This window comes from Ixodes scapularis, unplaced genomic scaffold (genome assembly GCF_016920785.2).
Source record: "Ixodes scapularis isolate PalLabHiFi unplaced genomic scaffold, ASM1692078v2 PGA_scaffold0__279_contigs__length_252992795, whole genome shotgun sequence".
NCBI classification, from domain to species: Eukaryota; Metazoa; Arthropoda; class Arachnida; order Ixodida; family Ixodidae; genus Ixodes; species Ixodes scapularis.
This window is the reverse complement of record NW_024609835.1, coordinates 149,431,655-149,436,503: the sequence shown is the minus strand read 5'-3', so window position 1 is coordinate 149,436,503 and position 4,849 is coordinate 149,431,655. Positions and strand designations below refer to the sequence as shown.

The following is a 4,849-nucleotide window of genomic DNA, read 5'->3' as shown; positions in this document are numbered from 1 at the left end:
GAAGATTTCAATAGACTTTTTCCAACATCGAAGCGTCCCATCGCGGCGAAATACCACGCCGTGCACTCTGGACACTACAGGGTGAAACAAGGAGACGCCAGGCTCTTTAAATCGACCGGAAAATTCGGTTTCTTAACCTATCGCGCCACGACTTTGTGCTGCGTTGCCCACAGATGGTGCATTTTTTTTTTGTAAAATTTGCGAAGAGCGAACTTACCTGAGGAAAAAGGAAAGAAAGAAAAAGGCTTAGCTCCTATGGAAACGCAGCGACGCCACCGGTCTGCAAACAACACGGCGCCGTTTCGCACGGGAGACAAGAGATGGCGCAACGAACGCCGCCAACGAACGAGCATACGGCGCCGAGAGCAGGCCTTTTTAGCAGACGATCTTTTCGACTCAAAAGCGGCGCGCGTTCCGCAGGCGGCGACAGTCGCAGAAACAAAAAAGACAGGCGCGGTAACAGCAAGGAACTACAGTTCCTTGTCGGCAAAAGTGCCGGCTCTCGCCGTCGTCTGCTCGTTCGTTGGCGGCAGTTGGCGTCGCGACCGCTTGCGCCATCTCTTGTCTGCCGTGCGAAACGGCGCCGTGTTGTTTGCAGACCGGTGGCGTCGCTGCGTTTCCATAGGAGCTAAGCCTTTTTCTTTCTTTACTTTTTCCTCAGGTAAGTTCGCTCTTTGCAAATTTTACAAAAAAAAAATGCGCCATCTGTGGGCAACGCTGCACAAAGTCTGAGCGCGATAGGTTAAGAAACCGAATTTTCCGGAAGATTTAAAGATCCTGGCGTCACCTTGTTTCACCCTGTAGTTGGCCAATCAGTTTTGGTTTCGATTATGCAGCTTCATTCCTTGTCATCACGCCGCGGCCGAATGCGCTGCTTGCGTTTTCAATTATCTTACTTTTCACAAATGTACAATACTCTCATTCTCGAGCGATACAAAACGAATAGCGGGGCGCTTTCTTTGGTTCCCGAAACGCCGGATATTGTGCGTGCGTATACAAACGCAGTGAGACGTGGCTTAGTCACTTTACTCCACGATTGCATCTTTGAGCTCAATTTCAATAATCCTGTCTAGTACCAGTGAGCCACAACTGAAATTATGTCACCATGAGCCCTACATGTATTCTGTTTGCCAAACGTCCGCTTCTTGTTACTTCATTCGACGAAAAACCAGCAGCATCCTCACAGGAGTATCAAAGTCAGGCAGCGTTGGCGCATGAACTTTAAGAGACACGCAATCAACTCGACCTCACTACTGCACAAACGTTAATATGATGTCTTCGTCGTGTCGTCATGTTTCGCTCACTGAAATTTTATGCTGATAGGGATTAGATTTTTGCAAACGCTGAGATCGGCTAGCCACGACGGAGGCCCTAACAAGCGTCCCCTACTCCTTGCTAAGCCTTTTTGGACGAGCTTTTACTGACGCCCGAAATCTGTGCCTTAAGGGTGTGTCTGAAAATTGAACTTATCTCGGCATACTCAGGCAGGAAGAAAGCAAACACATAACAAATATTTTGGCCATTAGCAACCGTCAAATGCGCTTTGAATAATTTCGTTCGCTTGGCACACCCCATAGGGGTTGATGCCCGTCCGGCGCACTTCCGGCGAACGGTGCCACATTCTTCACACAAGTGCTCGACTTTTGCTTTCTTAAACGGTTTGTATGTGTGAATGTGCCTATAGGATTGGGCAGGATAACTTTATGCGCATACGCGATGTTGAATATTAGTGGAATGCAAGCGTGTGGGGACTTCGCTTCGTGCAGTGCTGCGGGTCAGTACTGATAAGAGACAACAAGTGTGTTCGATTAGAGCTTTTCAATGGCGCCTCCGAGTTTTACCTCGCATACTTAGGCGTATTAAGAAAAGCAGTAATTGAAAAAAAAGTTATATTTCGTCTATGGACGCACAAAACAAACAAACTTCCTGACCAGCAACACTAATTTAAAGGTGCGAGATCGATGTATGCGTACTTATTGGTTGTTACAGCTTGTTGACTCGTACACAAGCAATATCTCCGAGCTTCACAGCGTCGAGATTCCCAACACTGGCTCGTTCACCATACCTCGAAACGCTAACAGAAAGGCTCGAATACAAAAATACAACAAGCATGCATTAAGACAAGCTATACGTATTGGGCTTGTGCTAAAGCTTCGAGGTCTGGTCATTTAGGTTAGTTTAGAGACCAAAAGTGACGCTCTCGGGACAAGAAAACATGAGATACGCTGTGTATATTCTCTTGTCGACGTGTCGATCGAAACGGAAACCATACCATTCTCCTCCGTGGCCAATGAGTACCCAGAGTGCAACGCGCGCAGTGTTGCATGCAGGGGTTTATGGAAGTAGTCTATTATCTACTTGAAGTGCGAAGAAAAAAACAAATTACCCGTTTAAAAGCATATAAGACTTTTTTTTTTTTTTTTGTACTCTGATGTGAGACTTAAACATTTATTGTGTAAATTCGACCGGTAAAAGACTTATTCAATGTAAGTTTCTACTTGATTCGTCAAACCATGATTTTTTAGGGTGATTTTAGAGTCAAAAATTTATGTTAAAACACCCTGTACATTCGAAGAAAAAAACAAATTTGTATTATTCAGACATTTTCGTCATTGAGTAGCTAACGCTAAACGTCGTCCATTTAAAAGTTTAAAAATAACCCCTACGCACGCATACTGTTTATCTATCCAGCAATGCTCGCGACCGTAACGTCAACGGTGTGTTGATGTAGGCTGTAGAGAGCCGTTGCTTGTGGCTACGTTGATGTGCTCTCAACGCGGCGTCGAACTTTTTTTTTAAATCGCAGTTGGGCTTTCTTTTTGTATGTTTACATCGGTTCAGTCATCTTCTACCTACAAGGCGGACGCGCCGCCAACGCGACGCAGACGGCCGTTGTACATGGAGAAGGGTGGATCTCCTTCTATCCCCAAGTCAACGTTGTGTCGCATGAGAAAGGAAGGACTAAGTGGTCTCGGCAGCAGCTTGGGCAGTCGCGATGCAACCTCCGATGCCTGCAATGTCGGCTCCAGCGGACATGATACTTCATGGGGGAATATCTCTGAAAGTGACATTGCAAGTGACGAGCTGGAATTGAGCGTCGTAGATGTCGAATCGACAAGCTTCTCGAGTGCAGAACCGAGCGGCGGCGATCCTCCTCGAGCTGGTGCGGCGACCAGCCACAGATGCACTAACATCCGCCTTCAAAGAATTCGGCAGGGAATGCTTGCCCCACTGTTATACCCCCAAGGGGACGGCAGTTGTCATGGTGATGTCATTTTTGGTAGCTGGCGGGCCAAGCTGAGCCGACCTCGACCACCTCCTAGTAGTTATGAATACCATGTTTGAACTAGCTGCAGATGTTCTGCCCCGAAGCAAGTATTTGTTCAGAAAGTTATGGTCAAAACAGATTGACGCCTTGATCCAGTATTATTTCTATTGCACACGCTGCTCTGACCGCATGACTGGAACACCTGACAGTGAAGAATTGACGTGCCGAACCTGCAGTCACCACACCAGTGCTCGGCAACTAAAGAATGAGGGTGCCTTCTTCGTGACGCTAATTATGCAGCTGCAGCATGTAATAACGAAGACCAAGACATTCCTTCAAGACGCCCTGACAAAGGTTTTCCCTGCCCCTGGTGATATCTCTGATGTCACAGAAGGTCGAGCCTGCCGGGAGATGAGAAGTTCAGGGATATTGAACAATGATGATGTCACACAAACTGTAAGCACGGATGGAAGCCCAGTGTTCTAATCGTCGGGCGCTTCAGTTTGGCCTATTCAGTTTCTGGTGAATGAACTGCCTGCACCGGAGAGGTTCAAGCACTGTACACTTGCGGGGCTCTGGTTTGGGAGGGGCCATCATAACGTGGCACTGTTTTTGGAACAGTTTGTTGATGGACTCAACTCCATGGATCCTGTGCCGTGGGAGCATGACGGGCGCAGTCATGCCTCTCGGGCGTACATCCTGTGCTGGTGCCTGGCCGCCCCCGCAAGAGCGGCTGTGCGGAACTGCACCCTGTTCAACGATTACATCGGGTGCCCGTGGTGCCTAACAAGAGGGGAGCACCTGGATGGTAAGACAAGTAGCTCGCTGTAGAAAACATTTCTAGATTATTTTTTTTAAATTTAGACATGAAGGGTGGGATTGTTACAATTTTTGCGAAGTATGTTTAAGGCCGGTTCAGACATTTGCATTGACTGCACTGCACTAAGTTGTGTTGTGTTCCATTATGCTTAGTTGCTATAGTAATCCGTCGTACAGTGCTCCCCAAACTATTCTAGCCTGCGAGCCACCAAGTATGTAACTAAGCTTGCCTTGATCCCTCCTCCAAGGAACACACACATGCACACATAGAGGCTGCGGCTTGCGTTCATTAAAATCATACTTCTTTAAAATCATTGTTTCTTGCAATTGTCGCCAGCCTCTGTCAGTGTTCTCAGCATTCTTTTACTCAGAAGGCCACCTTCATCAGCCAGTTTTCAGACGGTAAAGAAGAAACGACATGCAAGCAAATGCTTGCATGTCGTTTCTTGTTTATTACTGCAACAGAAGATAGTGGGATACTTTGCAGTTTCGCGTCGTCGGTTGCGCTCCACTTTCAGCATTCTTCCGAAGCACTCCTTGTGGTCACTCAAGGACATGGGTGACTACGGGGTGGTGCTAGTATCTCGCACGTTCATTCACGGGAGTGGCAGGTGACTCTAATGCAAGCAGCTACGGGGACGTCATCCATGGTTTTTTTATGTGAATGCATTGTGGATGACTTGCACACGTAAAGTATGCTCTGCATCCGAGAAGCGGAACTTAGAGCGGAAAAAGGACCGAAATCAACAACATTGGAAAAAG

The 4,849-nt window shown here is 47.3% G+C and overlaps 1 pseudogene; it reads left to right on the top strand.

The window, feature by feature from the left end:
- Window positions 1-2,898: 2,898 nt before the first annotated feature.
- On the top strand, window positions 2,899-4,099 carry LOC115330214 (annotated as a pseudogene).
- The last annotated feature ends 750 nt before the right edge of the window (window positions 4,100-4,849 follow it).